We start from the raw sequence: 23,668 nt of genomic DNA, 5'->3' as shown, positions 1-23,668 counted from the left end.
CCCAGAGAGAAGGCAGGGACAGTGCCCAGGTGTCCCTGCCTTCTGGATCACTGCATACACAGCGCTCACCGAGCGCTGTGTATCCAGAGCAGGAAGCGCTATGCGCTTCCTGTTCCCGCCCGGCGGTCATGTGACCGCCGGGACCGGAGAGTGCAGGAGCTGTGTGAGGTCTTTCACAGACCTCGATCAGCCCTGCACTGAGGCTGTACAGCGCTGAATTATGCTGTACAGCCTCTCTGGGGGGTGTATTTCCACTGTAACTGGGGCTACTATGTCAGCCCCAGTTACAGGAGAAATCAACAGTGAAAAAAAAAAGAAAAAGTGAAGTAAATGTCCCCCAGAGGTCTTGTATGAATTTATGGGGGACGAAAAGTGTAAAAAAAAAATAAAATAAAAATGAAGGGTTGAAAAAATAAAATAAAAAAAAAGTTTCACATGTAAAAAAAAAAAAGTCCCCAAGTAAGGAATAAAAAAAAAATTTTAAAAATAGAAAAAATAAAATAAAATAGACATATTTGGTATTGCCGCATCCGTAAAAAACAGCTCTATAAAAATTTTACATGACCTAACCGCTCGGGTGAACACCGTAAAAAAAAAAGAAAAAAACTGTGTCAAAACAAGCAATTTTTGTCACCTTACATCACAAAAGGTGCAACACCGAGTGATCAAAAACGCGTATGTCCCACAAAATGGTACCAATAAAACCGTCACCTCATCCCACAAAAAATGAGCCCCTACATAAGAAAATCTCTCAAAAAATAAAAAAAACTATAGCTCTTAGAACATGGAGACACTAAAACATCATTTTTTTGGTTTCAAAAATGCTATTATTGTGTTAAAGTGAAACAAATAAAAAAAGTATACATATTAGGTATTGCCGCGTCTGTAAAAAACAGCTCTATAAAAATATCACATGAGCTAACCCCTCAGATGAACACCGTAAAAAAATAAATAAAATGTGTCAAAACAAGCAATTTTTGTCACCTTGCATCACAAAAGGTGCAACACCAAGTGATCAAAAATGCGTATGTCCTACAAAATGGTACCAATAAAACCGTCACCTCATCCCGCAAAAAATGAGCCCCTACATAAGAAAATCTCTCAAAAAATAAAAAAACTATAGCTCTCAGAACATGGACACATTAAACATAATTTTTTTGATTTAAAAATGCTATTATTGTGTAAAACTTTAATAAATGAGAAAAAGTATACATATTAGGTATCGCCACATCCGTAACAATCTGCTCTATAAAAATGTCACTTGACTGAACCCCTCAGGTGAACGCTGTAAAAATAAATAAATAGAAACTGTGCTAAAACAACCAATTTTTTGGTCACCTTGCCCCATAAAGTGTTATAATGAATGATCAAAAAATCATATGTACCCAAAAATAGTACTAATAAAACTGGCACCTTATCCCCTAGTTTCCAAAATGGGGTCACTTCTTGGGAGTTTCTACTGTAAGGGTGCATCAGGGGGCTTCAAATGGGACATGGCATCTAAAAACCATGTGGAGTTCCTTTTCTTCTGCGCCCTGCCGTGTGCCCATACAGCAGTTTATGACCACATGTGGGGTGTTTCTGTAAACCGCAGAATCTGGGTAATAAATATTGAGTTTTGTTTGGCTGTTAACCATCGATGTGTTAAAGAAAAAATTGGATTGAAATAGAAAATCTGCCAAAAAGTGAAATTTAAAAATTTGATCTCCATTTTCCTTTAATTCTTGTGGAACGCCTAAAGGGTTAACAAAGTTTGTAAAATCGGTTTTAAATACCTTGAGGGGTGTAGTTTCTACAATGGGGTCATTTATGAACTGGTCCTTAAAAAGTGGGTTTTGGCAATTTTCTTAAAAATTTAAAGAATTGCTTCTAAACTTCTAAGCCTTCTAACGTCCTAAAAAAATAAAATGACATTTCCAAAATGATGCCAACATAAAGTAGACATATGGGGAATGTTAAGTAATAAATATTTTATGAGGTATCACTTTCTGTTTTAAAAGCAGAGAAATAGAAATTTCGAAAATTGCTAATTTTTCAAATTCTTGGGTAAATTTGGGATTTTTTCATAAATAAAGGTGAAATATTTTGACTCAAATTTATGACTATCATGAAGTACAATGTGTCATGAGAAAACAATCTCTGAATGACTTGTACAAATAAAGGCGTTCCAAAGTTATTACCACATAAAGTGAGATATGTCAGATTTGCAAAATTAGGCCTGGTCAGGAAATGGCCCAGATGGCAAGTGGTTAAGCTGTCAACTAGGTAGAGGAGAGGTATATTACACCCAACAATTTGTGAATTTCAACTGAAAATGTAAGACAAATTAGTTTTTTTTTTACCTGTCTACTAGGTATAGCAGTGGTACATCACACCCCAAAATTGGTGAATTTCACCCGAAAATGTAACTGACAATTATTTTATTTTTTTTTACCACTGCTATACTAGGTATAGCAGTGGTACATCACACCCAAAAATTGGTAAATATCACCCGAAAATGTAACAGGCAAAGTACAGAAATGACATAAAATACGTACAAATAAAAAAAAAATTGATTTATGAGGTGGAATTCCTACTGAGTTTGAGGAGGCAGTGGACGTAGCGGTGTAGGTGGAAGCGGCGGTGAAGGAGGACGAGGTAGCTAACACTGGTTTTTGGTTTTAATTATTATTTTTTTCTTTTAATAGGGTACACTCCAAAAGAGTGTGAAATATCCAAAATACAAGAATGAGCAATTGCGCTGCAGTATAACAATGGCTGGTTAAGGCCGGTATACATGTCTATTCTGCACAAGGTACGGGCAAGTCCTGTGGGATCCATGCCTGGTTCATTTTAATGAACGTGAGCTTGTCCACATTGGCTGTGGACAGGCGGCTGCGCTTTTCTGTGATGACGCCCCCTGCCGTGCTAAACACACGTTCAGATAATACACTGGCTGCAGGGCAGACCAGCACCTCCAAGGCATAAAGGGCAAGCTCAGGCCATGTGCCCAATTTGGAGACCCAGAAGTTGAAGGAGGCAGACCCATCATTCAGTACGTGTAGGCGTGTGCACACATACTGCTCCACCTTGTTGGTGAAATGCTGCCTCCTGCTAAGAGGTTCCATATCAGCTGGTGGTGCTGGTTGTTGTGGCATGCTGACAAAACATTTCCACATTTCGGCCATGCTAACCTTCCCTTCTAAGGTGCTGGCGGTGCCCCAGCTGCGTTGGCGACCTCTTCCTTGTCCTCTGCCGTCGCCTTGTGCTTCCACTGTGCCCCCGCTGTCAGGTGGGAATGCCACCAGCAGCGCGTCTACCAGCGTGCGCTTGTACTCACGCATCTTACGATCAAGCTCCAGTGAGGGAATTAAGAACGGTACATTGTCCTTGTAACGGGGATCCAGTAGCGTGGCCACCCAGTAATCAGCACAAGTTAGAATGTGGGCAACTCGGCGGTTGTTGCGGAGACACTGCAGCATGTAATCGCTCATGTGTGCCAGGTTGCCCAGAGGCAACGAAAAGCTGTCCTCTGAGGGAGGTGTATCGTCTGTGTCCTCTGTATCCCCCAGCCATGCACCAGTGATTGCCATGAGCTGGTCTGGGTGCCACCCTGCTGTGAACATAATTCCTCCTCCTCCATCTCCTCCTCATCCTCCACCTCGTCATCCTCCAGAACTGTGCCCTGGCTGGACAATTCTGTACCTGGCGTTTGTGGGTGCAGGAACCCACCCTCGGAGCCACTTGTGAATGACTGGCCGGAAACCCTACAAAATGATCCCTCTTCCTCCTCCTCCTGTGCCACATCCTCTTCAATCATCGCCAGCAGCGTTTTTTCAAGGAGGCATAGTAGTGGGATAGTTACTCTGAGAACGGCGTTATCGGCACTGGCCATGTTGGTGAAGTACTCGAAACAGCGCAACAAGGAACACAGGTCTTGCATGAAGGGCCAGTCATTGGTGGTGAAGTGGTGCTGTTCAGCAGAGCGACTCACCCGTGCGTGCTGCAGCTGAAACTCCACTATTGCCTGCTGATGCTCGCACAGTCTGGCCAGCATGTGCAAGGTGGAGTTCCATATGAGGCAGTGAGCGGGAAGGCTGAAGTTACGCTGCAGCGCTGACAAGCGAGCAGCAGCAGGGTGAGAACGTCGAAAGCGCGCACAGACGGCCCGCACTTTATGCAGCAGCTCTGACATATCGGGGTAATTTTAATGGAAACTCTCCACCACCAAATTCGGCACATGTTCCAGGCAAGGGATGTGCAACAAAACGGCTAGTCCCAGAGCTGCTACGAGATTTCGTCCATTATCGCACACCACCAGGCCGGTCTTGAGGCTCACTGGCACCAACCACTCATTGGTCTGTTCTTCAAGGCCTGTCCACAGCTCCTGCGCGGTGTGGAATTTGTCCCCCAAACAGATAATTTTTAAAACTGCCTGCTGTCGTTTACCCCTGGCTGTGCTGAAGTTTTTGGTGAAGGTGTTACGCTGACTGGATAAGGAGCCGGTAGAGCATGAGGAAGCGGAGTAGGAGGAGGAAGCAACAGGAGGCAAACTGAAGCGCCCTGCAATCCTCGGTGGCGGAAGGACATGCGCCAAACTGCTATCTGCCTCAGGCCCAGCCGCCACTGCATTTACCCAGTGTGCTGTTATGGAGATTTAATGTCCCTGACCGTGCTTACTGATCCACGTATCCGTAGTGAGGTGCACCTTGCCACAGATGGCGTTGCTCAGTGCACACCTGATTTTGTCCCCCACTTGGTTGTGCAGGGAAGGGATGGCTCGCCTGGAAAAGTAGTGGCGGCTGGGCACAACGTACTGTGGGACAGCCACCGCCATAAGGCCTTTAAAACTATCCGTCTCCACCAGACAGAATGACAGCATTTCAAAGGCCAGTAATTTTGAAATGCTGCCATTCAGGGCTAGGGATCGCGGGTGGGTAGGGGGTACTTCCTCTTCCTCTCCAGTGTTTGGGAGATGGAGAGCTGAACGCTTTCCTGGGACATTGAGGAGGAGATGCTTGGTGACCCAGGTGGTGGTGTAGCTGGCAGATCCTCTGTTTGCGGGGCAGCAGGTGGCACTGTCACTCCTAGGGTGGATGAAAAGGCCGAGACTGCAGCAGAAGAGGAAGCAGGAGGAGCCAGAGACCTTTCTTGGTTTTTGAGGTGTCTACTCCACTGCAGCTCGTGCTTAGCACTTAAATGCCTGGTCATGCAGGTTGTGCTCAGGTTGAAAACGTTTATGCCTCACTTCAGGCTCTGATTGCACAGCGTGCAAACCACTCGTGTCTTGTCGTCAGCACATTGTCTGAAGAACTGCCACGCCAGGGAACTCCTTGGAGCTGGCTTTGGTGTGCTCAGTCCCTTGCTGCGGTGGCCAGTAGCAGGCGTACTGTCTAGGGAACGACCGCTCTGCTTTTGCACCCTGCTCACTCTTCTGCTGTGCTGGTGGCTCTGTGCGACCACCGCCTCTTCCTCCGAACTACACAGGTCACTTGCATGACCTTGATTCCATGTGGGGTCGAGGACCTCATCGTCCTCCAAATCATCTTCCACCCAGTCTTCACCCCTGCACTCCTTGTCAGTCTGCACACTTTGAAAGCCCCAGCAGTTGGCACCTGTGTTTCGTCATCATCCGAGACGTGCTGCGATGGTCCTCCCATGTACTCATCTTGAAACATAAGTGGTTGGGCATCGGTGAACCTAATTTCTTCCACTTCTGGGGCAGGGATAGGTGGATGGCCCTGGGAAACCCTGCTAACAGAGTCACCAAAAAGCAGAAGAGACTGCTGCATGACTTGGGGCTCAGACTGCTTGGCTGATTTGCAAGGGGGTGAGGTGAAAGACTGATGGACATCGGCTGCAGGTGCCAACTCTGATCTTTCAGCAGGAGACTGGGTGGGAGACAATGTGAAGGAACTGGAGGCACTGTCAGCAACCCAATCTACTATCACCTGTACTTGTTCTCGCCTCACCATTCGTAGAGCCGCATTAGGCCCGACCAAATACCGCTGCAGGTTCTGTCGCCTACTCGCACCCAAGGAAGGTGTTTCACTTGTGCGTGTAGCTGGCACAGAACGACCACGTCCTCTCCCTGCAACAGGAGCTCCACCAGCAGCACCACGACCGGGGCCACGTCCCTTATTTGACACTCTTCTCATATTTCTCAAATTTAGTATCTTGCCCTAAATGGGTGTTTTTTTAATAGCAGAATAGAACAATAGTATCTAAATGGTGTATCTCACACGTACAGATGTAGACTAGGCCGCAATTTAAGATTTTGCCCAAAATGGGTGTTTTACTAATACCGTAGCAGAATAGAACAACAGTATGTAAAGCCTGTATCTCACAATGACATATGCAGCAAAGGCTGCAAAATAAACTTTTTTGCCCAAAACGGGTGTTTGTTTAATAACTGAATATGACAGCAGTATATAACCCTTGAATTTCACATGAGCTGATGCTGCAAGGCCAGAAAAATTGTGTATTTTGCCCAAAAAAGGGTGTTTTATTAATACAAGAATATAACCACAGTATATAAAGAATGTATCTCACAAACCCTGATCCACACTAGGCCGCAATTAAAGATTTTTGCCCAAAATGGCTGTGGTTCCAATAACTGAATAGAAACACAGTATGTAAAGGCTGTATCTCACAATGATATATGCAGCAAAGGCTGCAAAATAAACTTTTTTGCACAAAACGGGTGTTTGTATAATAACTGAATATGACAGCAGTATATAACCCTTGAATTTCACATGAGCTGATGCTGCAAGGCCAGAAAAATTGTGTATTTTGCCCAAAAAAGGGTGTTTTATTAATAAAAGACTATAACCACAGTATATAAAGGATGTACAGTCCTGATCAAAAGTTTAAGGCCACTTGAAAAATGGCAAAAAATCATATTTTACATTGTTGGATCTTAACAAGGTTCCAAGTAGAGCTTCAACATGCAACAAGAAGAAATGAGAGTGAGACAAAACATTTTTTGAGCATTCAATTAATTGAAAATAACGATCAAGCTGAAACAGGCTGTTTTTCAGCTCATCAAAAGTTTAGGACCACATGCCTTTAAAAGGCCAAATCTGTGCAAAGATGTGGATTCATTGTCATTTTCTGTCAGGTAGTCACACGTTGTGATGGCAAAGGCAAAAAAACTCTCCCTTTTTGAACGTGGTCGGGTTGTTGAACTGCATATGCAGGGTCTCTCACAGTGCGCCATCGCTGCTGAGGTGGGACGCAGTAAGACAGTCATTTGGAATTTCTTAAATGATCCTGAGGGTTATGGAACAAAAAAGTCAAGTGGAAGACCCAAAAAAATTTCATCAGCATGGAGCCGGAGGATCCAATTGGCTGTCCGTCAAGACACTGGACGATCCTCGACCCAAATTAAGGCCCTTACTGGTGCTGACAGCAGCCCCATAACCATCAGACGGCATCTGAGAATGAAGGGCTTCAAAAACAAAAAACGTCTTCAAAGACCTCGTGTCCTTGAACGCCACAGAACTGCTCGTTTGGACTTTGCAAGAGAGCACCAAACATGGGACATTCAAAGGTGGAAGAAAGTTTTATTCTCTGATGAGAAAAAATTTAACCTTGATGGTCCTGATGGTTTCCAACGTTACTGGCATGACAAGCAGATCCCACCTGAGATGTTTTCTACGCGCCACAGTGGAGGGGGCACCATAATGGTCTGGGGTGCTTTTTCCTTCAGTGGAACAATGGAGCTTCAGAAAGAGCAGGGGCGTCAAACGACCGCTGGCTATGTCCAGATGTTGCAGAGAGCATTCCTGTGTGGTAACGACTGGGTTTTTCAACAGGACAACGCTACAGTACACAATGCCCACAGGACAAGGGACTTCTTCCAGGAGAATAACATCACTCTTTTGGCCCATCCTGCATGTTCCCCTGATCTAAATCCAATTGAGAACCTTTGGGGATGGATGGCAAGGGAAGTTTACAAAAAATGGACAACTGGACCTTTTCCCACTCACCTCATGGAAACGCTTTCATCAAGCATGCCGAAACAAATTTTTGAAGTGATAAACAATAACGGCGGAGCTACTCATTACTGAGTTCATGTTTGGAAGTTGTATATCTGTTTTGGGGGGTTTATTTTTTTTTGGAAGGTGTGGTCCTAAACTTTTGATCAGCTGAAAAACAGCCTGTTTCAGTTTATTTGTTGTTTTCATTAAATTGAATGCTCAAAAAATGTTTATCTCACTCCCATTTCTTCTTGTTGCATGTTGAAGCTCTACTTGGAACCTTGTTAAGATCCAGCCATGCTAAATATGATTTTTTGCCATTTTTCAAGTGGTCTTAAACTTTTAATCAGAACTGTATCGCACATGCCCTGATCCAGACTATGCAGCAATTAAAGATTTGTGCCCAAAATGGCTGTATTTCAAATAACTAAATAGAACCACAGTATGTAAAGGCTGTATCTCACATGTACGGACTAGGCTGCAATTTAAGTTTTTTGCCCAAAATGGGTGTTTGTTTAATAACAGAATATGACAGCAGTATATAACCCTTGAATTTCACACGTGCAGATGCTGCAAGGGCTGTAAAATTGGGTATTTTGGCAAAAAAGTGTGTTTTTAAAAACCCCGAAAATTATGGCTGTATTTCTAGTTTAAATTGCACTGAGTAATCCAGATGTATATTGCCAAAAAAGTGTGCTTTTTTAGTAACAGAATATGAAAGCTTTATATATTAAACTTGAATTTCAAACAAGCAAATCTGTAAAATAGTGGATTTTGCCCAAAAAGGGTGTTTTTAAAAACCCAGAAAATTATGGCTGTATTTCTAGCTTAAATTGCACACTGACTAATCCAGATGTTGTATATTGCCAAAAAAGTGTGTTTTTTTTTGTAACAGAATATGAAAGCTGTATATAACCCTTGAATTTCACACGTGCTGATGCTGCAAGGGCTGTAAAATTGGGTATTTTGGCAAAAAAGTGTGTTTTTAAAAACCCAGAAAATTATTGCTGTATTTCTAGCTTAAATTGCACACTGACTAATCCTGCAAGTGCACCAGATGTTGTATATTACCAAAAAAGGGTGATTTTTTAAAACCTGATTATTAGTGCAGTTTTTCAAGCTTGGATTTCAATGTCACAAAATCTCAGATGCAGTGCTGGTGCACTGATCTTGCATAAAATGGCCGCCGCCGCCCACCTAACTAACAGACGGATAAAAGTTATTTTTTTCTGTCACTGGGCTCAGGGCAGGGTAAAAAGATTGTGCCCTGCACCCACACAACTAAATGTATGTAAATCGCTGAGTTAGATTCCAGTTCTGAACAAAGATTCTCTCCTATTCTCTCCCTGAAATCACCTGCAGCATCCTCTCCCTACACTAGTAACAGCAGAGAGACGTGCAGCGCTACGTGACTCAAGCTTATATAGAGCCTGGGTCACATGCTGCACTGGCCAATCACAGCCATGCCATTAGTAGGCATGGCTGCGATGGCTTCTAAGGGCACAGAGTTAAACACTTGTTGATTGGTTGCTCTGCAGCCTTTCAAAAAGCACCAAGAAAGCGCCGAACACTGAACCCGAACCCGAACTTTTACTAAAATGTTCGGGTTCGGGTCCGGGGTCCAAAAATCCTAAAGTTCGGTACGAACCCGAACTTTACAGTTTGGGTTCGCTCAACCCTAATTACTGACCAAATGCTGACCGAGTGAAGGCGTATGCTCAACACACAGGATCCGTTTTTTGGGGGGTTATTGTTCTGACAGATCAGAGGAAGGATAAAATATTCAGTGACGTCAACACAAACTTACTGCTGGCACCCTCTCCACTCTGTCCGGGTGCTCTACTTGTATAAGCGTTTAATAGAACAGGTTCTTTAGACATCTATGTGGAATCAGCTGACGAGTGTAAAAGGAGTACACTATTTCACGCTACAGTAGGATCTTGGGCCTCTGCACGGTTCTTTATACCTGGCGCTAACATCGACCTGTAAGGTTAAGTTGACACTAGGGTTGGGCTATATCAAAAATATTCCCATGATAACGATATTAAGAAATGTATCGCTATAATGATATATATCGCAATAAATACCCTTTTAGAAAAAAAAAACTTGGGGCCACAAAGAGAGATTATACTGTATGGGGGCTGCAAAGAGAGATTATACGGTATAGGGGCTAAAAGGAGACATTATACTGTATGGGGGCCACAAGAAGAGATTATACTGTATGGGGGCCACAAGGAGAGATTATACTTTATGGGGGCCACAAGGAGAGATTATACTGTATGGGGACTACAAGGAGACATTATACTGTATGGGGGCCACAAGGAGAGATTATACTTTATGGGGGCCACAAGGAGAGATTATACTGTATGGGGACTACAAGGAGACATTATACTGTATGGGGGCCACAAGGAGATATTATACTGTATGGGGACCACAAGGAGATATTTACTGTATAGGCTGGTCGCTGCGCAGGCAATGGGCCACAAGGAGACATTATATACTGCATGGGCAGGCAGCGGGGCACAAGGAGACATTATATACTGTATGGGCAGGCAGCAGGGCACAAGGAGACATTATATACTGTATGGGCAGGCAGCAGGGCACAAGGAGACATACTTTGTATGGGCAGGCAGCGGGGCAGAAGGGGACATTATATACTATATGGGCTGGCCTCTGGGCAGACAGTGGGTCCCAAGGAGACATTATATACTATATGGTCTGGCCGCTAGGCAGGCAGTGGGCTACAAGAGTCACTATACTGCATGGGGCCACCAGGAGACATTATACTGTCTGGATTATACTGTAAGGGGGCCATAAGGTGACATTATACCATATGGGAGAGCAGTTTGTAACCCCCCCCCTTCACCATCAGTATAATAATGTCTTGTGTACAGTAATGTCTTCTTGCTTCTCCTGTATGGGGGCAACAGGGAGGCATTATACTGTATGAGGCTATTATACTGATGGGATTCATGATGACCTGTATATTATTCCCTAATGCCTGCTATGAGGGATCAAGTGCCATCACCATGTGCAGTGCAGCTTGCAAGCAGGGCCAGGGCCGTAGAAGACTCAGACAGACAGTATAACCTTTATGACCGTTAGGGTCTCTCACTCCTCTTCTCTCATCTTGGCTTGGACATGGACTGTTTACTGACTTTGCCCGCCTCACTCCTGTGCTCGGCCAGTGGTCGGAGACTTGAATATGGGAGCAAGGAGGAGCCGGGGGTGGCCGCTGCAGGAACTAATATGTTATGTATAGTACGCATATGCACGATGTAGAGGCTGGCCCAAAATACCACGTCACAAAATAGGTCACAAAATACTGCGGGTATTTGGAAACAGCAATATCGCCATATCGTTTTTTCTTAATACCGCAGTATATCGTTGACACTGGTTTACCGCTCAAACCTATTTGACACTTGAGTTATTTGGTCAGTTTTGGCCCTGTGACTTCCCAAATAAGTGAAGTGTGCAGTGATTCTAAGAGCGACGCCTGTCATCTCCGTGTCATACGGACTCACAGTATTATTTCACTACCACAGCAGACTCCCTATGCGTGTTACTGCAAGGCACAGTGTTCTACACCACTATACAGGCTCTCTGCAGCCAGGAAATAGCTGTTTTTTTAATGCGATTCGCCGCAAATAAATTCAGATTGATTCAAATCTTTTCGGAAAATTCAGCGAACTGGCCGAATTTTTGAGAAATGTATTCATCTCTAGATATTACATTAAAGGGCATCTGTCATCAGATTTGTACCTATAAAACTGACTGACCTATTACACATGCGCTTGGCAGCCGAAGGCACCTGTGTTTATGCTCCCATGTTTATATGTGCCCGCATTGCAATTTACTGCTGCACAGTGTGACTTTTAATGAGCCCCACTGCTTATTTCTATGTGAGCGTTGTGATCAATGCTGTTAAGTCTGAATTCAATGTACAAGGAATATATCAGCATCACAGTCAAAGAAGAAGAATGTGAATTAAATTGTGTTTGGGAAAAACCTGGGGATTAAATTGCTTTGGGCACAAAATTGATAGTTTTTGGATAGAACGTTATTGCTTCTTCTGCCTTCCACAGATTGAGTTGATAGAGTTCACTTCACTACAGAGCAAGAATATAAACACGATTGTCAGCATGATATCTGTATCTAAAATGGTAGCAAGCCATTGACTAAATGTTCAATTAGTTTAATAGTTTGAAATAAGGGAAGAAATAGTATTGATAGAAAAAACTAAATAAAACTAAGAAATGATAATTGTAGCATAAAAGATACATAAGAATAATACTTAAAAACCCCAAACCTTGGATTTTTTATTATATTTTCTAGAAGCCCATGGTTAAAGGGAGTCTGTCATCAAAGTTTCACCTTTTTAACCCTTCCCATAGCTTTCTAGCAGCCTTACAGTTAATAAAAACTTTACCTTTATGAGCAATCCTGGACTTATAAAACCGGCAAAAAACAACTTAGTAGCATATGCAAATGAGGGCTCGCAAGTGCCCAGGGGCGGCGTTACTCTCGTAGGTGCCCCGCAACGGCTAACTGCGCGAAGCCGGCACATGCGCATTACTTACTGTGATGCCGTAACAAGGAATGGGCATCGCAGTGCGCATGCGCCGGCCGACGGACTGAGTGCGCAGGCGCGGGATCTCGGCGAAACAAGAAGTAAGTAGATGGGCGGTCAGAGGGAAATAATGGGCGGGGGGAAGCAACGATAAGGCTGAGCTAGCAGGGCACCTACGAGGGTAACGTCGCCCCTGGGCACTTGCGAGCCCTCATTTGCATATGCTACTAAGTTGTTTTTTGCCGGTTTTATAAGTCCAGGATTGCTCATAAAGGTAACGTTTTTATTAACTGTACGGCTGCTAGAAAGCTATGGGAAGGGTTAAAAAGGTGAAACTTTGATGACAGACTCCCTTTAACACAGTTTCACTATTGTAACATCAAACATTTCTGCCATAAGTCTGCAGGACCCAGATATTTCTTCACGGCTATAAAGTGAGCTCTGGATTTCCCCAGAAACTCTGTGTCTTAATGGCAATATTAAGTACGCTAAAATTATAAATATTATGGGAGATCTTGATTAATGGCTATTTTCCTTCTCGCCAATTTTCAAAAGTGAGGGGCGGTGAGGCCAGAAATATTTAGATATTTATCTATTCTAAAGATGTAAAATGTGGCAAAATTCTGCAAATTCTACGTCTGTTCTTAGGTGCAGTTTCATTTTCTGTCTTTGGCAAAAATTTGTTTTAATAAATCTACCTCAATGATTGTTATAGATACAGCTTTCAGATACATTATAAGAGAGATACATGGAAAAGTAGATGATAGATAGATAGATAGATAGATAGATAGATAGATAGATAGATAGATAGAAAGGTATGAGATAGATAATAGATAGATCACACATGCAAGACATATAGTAGACATACCGTATATGTGTCTAAAACATGGATATAAAAACAATACTCTCTGGCATGATTTCTGTAAAAAGAGGGAAGGATTTGTATAGACCCCTCTTAACTTATACATGTACTGCATATATTTGTAGATTATAACAAGGCTTTGAACCACATTGAGCAGAGGTTAAGCACAATGTCTTACGTTATGTTCCCGGCAACATAATAGAATTTGAGTTACAGATTCTAGCACTTCAAATAGCTCTTCCCGGAGGCGCTGTATTTTATTGTAGGAACAGGAGAGGCATAGTCAGTGCGATACACATGTCCCTTCCAATACACGACGCATAAGACTGAGGACTGTCAGTTTATTGTCTATTAAGTGGAAGACAGAGAAGATTTTGTGTATAGTAAATCCATTATTAATTTCAAGCTAAAAAAACGCAATTGCTGCAAATTTATGTGATACTGTATCTAAAAACAACACCAGGTATTTCCTGTGGCAGTAATAAAAAATGTATAATGAAAAGGGAATAATGTGGGATATTATAGAAAATCACAGAACTGAATTGTGTCTATGGTGTAGTTTATTATACCTATATAATGGACTTGATGCAAGTCTCATGTGCTTATTACTTATTCCTTTCTATGTGAAGATTTAGCAGAGCAGAGTGTGTATCAACTGTGTTCTCCTAAGGCTGTAGGCAACCCTATTGCCTTATTCATTTATCTGCCTGTCCATCCATCGTTCTATCTCTGTCTAAACTATCTATTTCTCTCTGTTAGATTGAAGTGATTTTGGCACAAGTGGCCATGATCACATAACATAACTCCCACTCCAAAACTGATATAATGAGGTCCATTATTAGTCTATGGAACTGTGCTAACTTGGCAGTGGACATGATTTTGTTAAGAAATCATAATATGGCCTATGTGGTTTTATATTATTATTTTATGCACTTATATAGCTCTACTATATTCTGCAGCGCTTTACGGACATTAGCATCCAACTGTCCCCAATGGGGCTCACAATCTAAGGTCCCTATCAGTATGTCTTTGGAGGAAACCGGAGCCACGCAAACACAGGGAGAACATGCAAACTCCATGCAGATGTTGCCCTTGGTCGGATTCGAACCTAGGACCCCAGCGCTGATATAGGACTGAAGTTAAGTGTACTAAATTGTCTTAAATCAGAAAGCTGCACAATCTAATACTAAAGTGTTAAATAGCAAACTGCCTTCTACCATTAAATTTCCTTTACTTATAATGTTGCATTCTCTCCCTCTCTCTTTTTGATATTTTTTATCTATCTATCTAAAATCAAAAGTGGACCCGGACCCTTATCTGAATTAACTGTTTTTGTATCTATCTCTCTATCTATCTCATATCTATCTATCTATCTATCTATCTATCTATCTATCTATCTATCTATCTATCTATCTATCTATCTACTTTCTATTATAATCTATCTATCTCCTATCTATCTATCTATCTATCTATCTATCTATCTATCTATCTATCTATCTATCTATCTATCTATCTATTCATATGTACTTCCTTACCTTTGATCTTGGCTGAAGATATGAGCTGCATGAAACAACCAGCTTTGGAAGAAAAATGGATGCATTACTAACTGGTATTTTTTTCAAAGATGGTAGTCTAGTGCCGCTCATTTTGGGATGTATTGAGCCAAGAAAAAAAGATAAAGATCAACACATTATCTAACTCTATCTATCTATCATCCATCAAGTTGTCCATTTATCATCAAGAACAGTAACTGCAAATGTGCAGACAATTCTTTTGCCAAATACATTTACAATTTAAGAATTACATTATTTTTAGACTTTTTTGTATAAGATAATTGTAAATCATTATTAGTTAGCAGGCAAAACATCTGCTTCGGATACATCCACAAACTCAAAGCTTTTATAGCTGAAGCTAAAACAAAGTTAAGACTTACAAGTGGAGAACAAGCTTGAACATATAGATAAAAATGTGTGTAGCCCTTACCTGTTTTTGGTAATAACTGTGATAAATGCTTTGTTGCCATCGAAAAAAAAAAAAAAAAAAAACCTCTGTGATTGTATATATGAGTTTTCGCTCCTCTTGTTTAGCTCCTTCCCTTGTCAGTGATAAAATGTGTGCTTCTAAATTCTGCTTCTGTGTATTGAGAAAACTCCAAGGACCTCCCTATATTAAGCTTTATGAGCAGCTGGCTTTAGAACTGGAGTTCTCCCTGCCCCCTGCTGTTCTTTTTCCAGAATGCAGCTTAGAAGAGACGCTGGACACTTAGCAGTAAATCTCTGTCACACACTGCTATAAACATGGCTTCAGAATCAATGCACAGGGGGAGAGGATCTTCTTCTCCGTGCTACTCTGTAGTACATACTGCCTAGGGTTATATTATTATCATTTTTAACTGGGATTATAATTGTCAGGCAAGCTAGAGACAATTCCTAGATGCTCTTGGTAGACAAAAAAATAAAATAAAATTGTGATACATTATGCAACAGAATGAAACTAGAAATCAAGAGATCCTACTGATACATACGCCTTTGCTGTATACTGAGCCATCGACGTACACGTCCTGCAGATAATGAAACAACAGCGGTATTGTCTTCCAGGAAGATTTCTTTTGTTTGCACTCCGATACAACAACCTACCTGGTGTGTGGACATTTATTGACATGAATGCTTATTTATTATCTTCGACATGGTCAATAAAATGTGAAAATCTTTCTGTGATACAGGGACAGAAGAAAGGAGATGTAGTGTCTATTGAAGAACCATGTGCAGCCTCCCTAAGGCTAGTTTCACACTAGCGTTAGGCATCTCCGGCAGGCTGTTCCGGCAGGGAGCAGCCTGTCGGGGATGTCTGGATCCAACACTGTCAAATCCTAGCTGATACCTGCTGGTCCCATTCACTATTATGAAGACAGCCAGAGATCCGGCCACAACCCAGCAAACCTGAAGCGAATTGGCCATACGAAAACTGCTGCGAAAAGGCATCTCTCGCCATATTTGCCAGGTTGCATCCGGATCTCCGCTGGTCTCCATGGAACAACCTGCCGGATCTGCAAAACGCAGATGTGAAACAGGCTTAAGGCTAGGTTCACATTGACATTTTAAATTCAGGTATTCTACTCCGGCATAGGAACAGAATACCAGTTGTTATGGTAAAGAAGCTTTGTTGCCTCTGAATTGTCTTTTGAGATGATTTTACATGGAATAGGTTCACCAAATTTTTTGTATGTGTCATTTTTATACAGGCTACTAATCCGTAACGTCTCTTCTCAAGACCAGGTAAATGTGATACTTTTAATCTTTCCCCATATACAGTATAACACCATCCTAAACCCCTTATCAGTTTAGTTGCTCGTCTTTATACTTTTTCCACCTTCAGGGTATTCTTTCTATGAACTGCTGCCCAGAAGTGAACTGCATATTCCAGATGAGGCGCCGCACCAAAGCTTTGTAAAGTAGTAATTATTATTATTTATTATTATAGCACCATTTATTCAATGGCGCTGAACGTACAGATGCAGCCGAGCTAAACTTGATGGTTAACACGTTAAGTAAAAAATGGCACAAAAAGGGTTAACTAACTCTCTCAATCTATTTCAATGGCTTTTGTCACAGGACGGCACTAGATAACACTGTGACATGTATTATCAGAGTTATCAGAGTCAATTTTAGCTACATCTATATGAAAAGGGGTGTACATACATAAAACACATAAAACAAAACAAGTACAATAAACATGAACAAGATAAGTTACAAACTGGTACAGAAGAAGAGAGGACCCTGCCCGCAAGGTCTTACAATCTACAATGGATTGGGGGAATATTAGGTCCTTCTCCTGTGAGTACCCTGTGATTTGTAAAGTGCTGTGAAATATTATTATGTTTATTTTACTACATGACACTATCCTACTGGCATTAGAAGATAGCCATTGCATGCTGTTATGTTCTACAAGTACCTCCAGATCCTTCTCTACATGTGGTTCTAGTGCACACGGTGCATGCAGGTTATAAGTACTTTGGTGCACATTTTTACATTTATACAAATATAAACTCAATTGCAATTTGTGTCTAAGTCAGCTTGTACTTATAGACATACATAGACTGCACAGTTTGAAAGGGGGGGAAGACAAGATAAACTCAATACACTTGCTCTCCTCCCTCTTGCATCGGAATCATATGTAGCTGGAGATCACACACTCATCCAAAGATATAATCCAAACTTCATATATGTGTGGAATGATGAAGTTAAGTTAGGAACTTCCTTTCCTCAGAAGTAACAATCAATAATACATACATAGAGAAATACACCAACGTATATAGTAGTTGTTCAAATCAAGTGATGATATATAAGTATCCAGCATGTGTTCCCCGCCTGACAATGGTACACTGTAGTTAATGCGTCACTTCTGCTTAATAAATATCTCTTAAGCGTCAGTTTGGAACTAATCATTTAAGTCTACAAACAATTCAAATAGGTTTATTATATTTGTAGGGCTAAACAATAGTCCTTCCTCTAATATGCTCATTTCCTGGCTGCTGAAGGTACCGTATATTACTGGATATACTAAAAAATCCCTTTAAAAATGGACTCACTTGCTTTAGCTATTACATGGTAGGCTACACCTTTTTGCTGACAAGACTTCCTAGATCGACCTGCCCTGCATATATTGGGGATAAGGGCTAAAAAAGTCTCACAGTGGATAGATGATTAAAGGGGTAATCTGGTATGCAAATTGCTACAATAAAAAAGACAGCAGACTTTAACTTGATATTTGAGCATAGAGTTGTAATATGGTGATGTAATTGCCTGGGAGTGATTATATCAGCAAACTATAGCTATACGCTGTAGCTTTTTCTCCCGTTACTCTCAGCATGCAGAGTTTAGTGAAAATGCTTACAATTTGAATTGTCGCTATGTTTTTTTTTTCTCAATAAAACTCATTTGATCAAGAGCTTAGGAGCAAGTGTAAGTTTATCTATATTAGTTAAATTTGATCGATCTGTCTTTTTTTTCAACCTATTGTATGTAAATCTATCTATCTATCTATCTATCTATCTATGGCCTGTATTACACCAACAGATTATCTGACATATTTTCTGACTAATCGTTGGTCAGATGGCCTATTACACACACAGATCTTTTGTTACACACACCAACTATTGGTCTGATTTGCAGTGGCGTACATAGAGAAGTAAGGGCCCCATAGCAAGGATCAAACTAGGTCCCCACACAGGACAGAAGGGTTTCTGCATAAACCCTTTTCAGTGACTCTTGGGTCATTTTTCCACTGCCTTATTTGCTAAACTTTGTTCCTTTAGAGGGTAGAGTCCTGACCAGGTTTTCACCTCCAGTAGAAGAGGAGATAATCCCAACTAAGACTGGGCCCCATAGCAGTTGCATGGTCTGCCGCTATGGTAGTTACGCCCCTGCTGATTGGACAGATAGATAATCTGTTGGTGTAATCTATCTAACTCTCATACCTTTCTCATATCTACAGATCTTTTTATCTACACAATATAATAGAGAACAATATATAGTTTCAGCTTTTTTCCCTCAAACGAAAAAGATATTCTGATGTTGTTTCTATGGTTTTACATATAACTATACTTACTATATTGTCTTTATTATGTAAAGTACCATGATCGTTTAATCCCAAAGAGTTAAACAATAAACATGTTTACTTAAATTTTCTTTTATTGAGTACTATTTTTTACTTAATTGTTTTGCTTTAATGAATTTGTTTGACTTTTCAGTCATTAATTTATAAACTTGCCCTGTTAGAACCCACAAGCATAATTTCTTCAGTTTTTGTGTGAAGTAATAGAGACAGAATATTACTGGGGGAAAAAAACCCATTAGTGTCACTTGTTTGAAGAAAAACTGCTGTCATTACATCATGTGAGACCTAAAATCACAAAAAGGAAACATGCCTTCTAAGCAGCTTAGTATCAATGTCTATGTTCATATTTATGCTCATCTCTAGAGAGTGTAATCTAAGCAAAGCAGGATCAACATGTCAATAATGGATTTTCTGCAGTAGATGGATAACAGGAATATTTTAAAACCGAGCTCTACAATTACAATATCCTATTATATGCTAGGCTGTATTCACACTATAGTATCTGGGGCAAGCAATGCTATTGTTGCTGTCAAAACAACAGCCAACACAGCAGTGATGGATATGACAGAGCATCGTGTCTTCTGCTGAGAATGGAAGCCTTAGCGCAAATGGGAAGAGTGCTGATACCAGTAATAAAGAAGGAAGATTCTACCTGTGCAATGACCAGGAACAGGTACGCTGACACCAAATATGCAGTGGGTCAGGATATGGGTGGTTAAAAGTCTATAGTTTGTTCTTGATGCCAATTGAAGCGTGCGCAGGGTACTATCCCAGGTCCCTCCCAAGGTGTTATAACGCACTTCCCAGGTTAGGCATGCCAGAGTGGTGTAATGGCCTATAATGTCTCTATAGGTGGTGATAATTGTGTCAACGGTGTCTCCTACCTGGATATGGCTGGACTCTTGGCTCACTTGCAATAAATTTGAGTGTAGTGATAGTAGGAGTAATAGAGGTATTTTGCAGCAGAAATAATGTCCAGACCTTTAGATGAAGTTCAAACTTTTCTTTACTGAAGATAACCTGAATCCAAACATAATACAGCTTTGGTCTTTGGTCCCAGCATGTTTTGGCAAGGTTGGCAGGAATAAATCTTCTGCACTATAAATCTGGAGCTTGCAGGATAAGACGTCTGCTTAGTAGCTCTGTAACTGTGGCAGGAATTTTTCTTCTGCGCTTCTCTATGTCTTCTGCTTTGTGGGGACAGACTAGCTGAGGAGGAATGGCTTCTTCTAGGACCTGACTCTCAGATAGGCTCTCAGGGAATGCTTTCGTCCTGGAACTCTGGAGGTTGTCTCCTTTCTTGTCATCCAGCTGAGGCTACAGGGCTCAGTTTGGGTATGTGATCAATGTCTCAGCCCAGACAAGATCCTGGCTTTCTTCCCTATGCAGAGGGACTCCTGAACTCTATCACACAGCCTTCCCCAACAGGGGTGGCTGGCACACTCACCTAACTTCCTTTTCCTTCCATGCTGAAGGATGTGGGAACAGTCCACACCTCCAAGGGGGGGGGGGGGGGGGGGGGGGTCGGCTAAGCTGGAATAAAGCTTTCCAGCCTAGATATACTAAACTGAAACTAATACCTTACCAACGCATTGTTGCCACCTGCTGGCGAACATGGAAAATTACAAGCATAATGAAATTTAACATAGTTTTAAATGCACAATTGTGAAGACATGAGTAAAATCATATCAGATGACAAGGTAAAGCTCTTAACAGATTGTAGCGGGGTAGAGGCATTTAGTAACACAACTCTGAGGTGTTACATTCCCCCTTACTTTGAGTTAAGCCACCCTCGGCTTATGCTTAGGGTGAGAGGGAACAAGCTCTGGGGTACCCAAATAAATACAAAGTGCTGCATGAAGTACATATAAAGACATACATAGACAAACAGAAAACGGCTACCCTGAGGTTCCTGCCCGCATGAGTAGGGTGTCCTATTTAACAGTTTCTCTCTCGGTATAACCAGTGAACCAAAGGTCTGCACAAAGCAATCACTACTGAAGAATAACTCTAAAGTGTTCTGAGCTCTGTAAACACCAAAGGAAGCATGGGGGTGTCTTTACTCTGTAGTCCCACCATTATGTAATGAAATGCCAATGGAAGGGTGGCTTTATCCTGTATTCCCTTCCCTGCATCAAAGTCAAAATATAACGCTTATGATCACTATGGTGACTATGGGTAGCTAAAATGGCTCTAAGGTTGAGGCGCCATACTTTAGGCAAAGGCACAGAAGAGGAAGGCATGAGCTTCTCCCAATACTTCTGGCAATGTCACAGGAGGAGGGTATAGTAATCCCATGAAACTCCTGGAAGACACCTCAAGATGGGAGCAATCCTGAACAAATAACAAACGGGAAGGTGGGGTCAAAAACTCCTCTAACCATTGCTGAAGTAGCGGGGTTACCCGTGTAGTTACTGAGCCTGCCTGGGACTTATCACTTGGTCCGACCCTGGGTACCTATGGGCATATAACACCGGGTGTAGGCCATTAGTATTAAGCGTCCAGATAGGCAGTCCGTATAAAGGGGGAGAGAACAAGAACTGTAAAGCAAGGCACACAAAAGTAAGGTGCTACATATCTGGCTAAAGGCAAAAGTAAGTGCAATTTGATAAAAAGTGCATGAAGGTCACATTGCGGCACCTGGAAAAGAAGACATAGAATGGGCATATGATACTTGAACGTTGTATTAACCTGTAAACTTAAGTGCAAAAATATCACAATAGAGATCACAAAGCGCTCAGGTACACGTTTCAGTCCTTTCTTTGGGCGCAAGCTTGTAACGTTGCATGTAAACATGTTGGAAAACAGTGCAAGAACTGTAACGGACCGTTTCAGCAGACAAGGGGTTAAAATCCGTTTAGGCGATAAGCCCCTTTCTGAGAGACAGGCACAGCTACTGCAGGATACACCAAACTCCCGAACTGGATACAAAGTAGCACTCCAAACTGGAACCTCACGAATAGCTGCTAGCAGACGAACAGGAATCAGCTTACACTTCTGGCAATCGGTCTTCTAACAGCATACAGTGAATCCCCCCAATAACGAGACAAGGCTCCGTGTTGAGGGTCAAGCAGTGGTCTGACTGTACTTCACGTACAGCCTCTTTTATTCATAAACCACAAACATAGTACTGCCCACAGGGGTTTGAAATACAACCAATCAGTAATTTACAACACATACAATGTAACTACAGCAACCAATCATTCACGCCCCCAGAGGACCAGAATGAAGACTGTGACATAGGACAAATTCAACATATCCCCACAATGCATCATGGTCTCCTCCTCTCTGTCCCGGAGACAACCTGAGGAGCAATCCAATTATCTCCGAGGACAAAGGGAGATCGCCAATACACATGTGAGGACAACAGAACAGACATCACCATTTAAACAGACAATGGGACAATGGCACAATAGAAACACACCCAGCATTTTCCTCCCAAGCTGACAAGTTACACTTATTATAAATTGTTACAACTTTGTGAGTTTACATTAGCCATACATATAACTTACATCAATTTAAACAGTATAACTTGGGGACAAACCTATCCAAAATTCACTTGAATAGGTTCAGGGGTTTAAAAGTTAGTATATGGCCCATAATCCAGGGGCAAGAGGCCAGCAGCCAGTCCTCTCCAAAACCCAGTGGCGAGGCCGGTTTCGCCACAAGAACGTTATGCATTTATTAGTGCACTAATACGCTCAAATATGACTTGAGTCCTTTTATTAGAAGTGCTTGATAAAGAATCCTCTAGAAACAGATAAAAGTCAATTGTAATGCACAGGAACAATAAAGTTAATTGTAATCCACACAAGGTAGTGGGTAATTGCCACAGTGGGTAGTTTTCCTCACAGGAAAGTCTGGAAATCTTCCTCCTGGGTCCCATATTTGAGGACGCAAAAGTTCTTTGAACTGTGTGCTCTTAGCAGCTGTAACTCCAACAGAAACTTCATCTGCGGTCTCCTGATGGCATTCCGTGGCAGAACTTGGAATTGAAGGATCGTCTTCTTTTGGAGAATCCTCTGTAAGCCTTGGCTTTTTCCTGGTAGCTGACAGATGCTCAGGACTGCAATAAAGGATGGACCCTTGGTCTTTCATAGCAAGGAGCTCCGGATTCGGTAGTGGCTCTGTAGTGCGTGAAGCAGTATCAGTGGACTCCTCACTGGTGGGTAGGTCACTTTCAGTGGCTGCCGGATCTGATGGAGTCATATCAGGTGTTCTGTCTTCAGCAGGCGGCTGAGAAGAAGACTTGGAGGCTTTATACAATTCCATTTCTCTGTGCTCTTTTTCCTCTACAATTTCTTTATATGTTTTTATGCGTTTTCTTCTTTCTGACAAGTCATCTTCTCCACTAAACATCCTCTCTATCTTTTTCCGTTCTTCTGCTCTCTTTAGCAAGTCCTGTAATGTACTCCACCTGTGGGCTTTCCATCGGGCAAGGTCTTCCTGCCAGATGACCTCCTCATCACTGCTGGAACTGTTCAGGAACACAAGAGGGCGCTCCTGCATCTTGTAGCTCAGGCTGGCTGCTGTGATGGAGCTCCACTGACCTTTTGTGGTGGTTCCTGGTACTGTCTGGGTAGTGAGGCTGGTCAAAGCTATGGTGCGCTGCTGTACATCGGGAACTCCTGCCGGGGCAGAAGGACTCAGAACTCCTGG

At 42.1% G+C, this 23,668-nt stretch overlaps 1 protein-coding gene across 1 annotated transcript in view; it reads right to left on the bottom strand.

The window, feature by feature from the left end:
• The window catches only part of PROKR1 (prokineticin receptor 1), a 70,603-nt gene extending 55,095 nt beyond the window's left edge, over window positions 1-15,508 (bottom strand). Inside the window, exon 1 of the mRNA XM_040430028.1 lies at window positions 15,377-15,508. The gene's annotated coding sequence lies outside the window, so the exon portion shown is untranslated. The remainder of the gene's footprint in view (window positions 1-15,376) is intronic.
• Between the last annotated feature and the right edge of the window lie 8,160 nt (window positions 15,509-23,668).

This window comes from Bufo bufo, chromosome 4 (assembly GCF_905171765.1).
Source record: "Bufo bufo chromosome 4, aBufBuf1.1, whole genome shotgun sequence".
Lineage (NCBI taxonomy): Eukaryota > Metazoa > Chordata > Amphibia > Anura > Bufonidae > Bufo > Bufo bufo.
The sequence above is the reverse complement of the archived record's forward strand: the minus strand, read 5'-3'. Positions and strand labels throughout refer to the sequence as shown.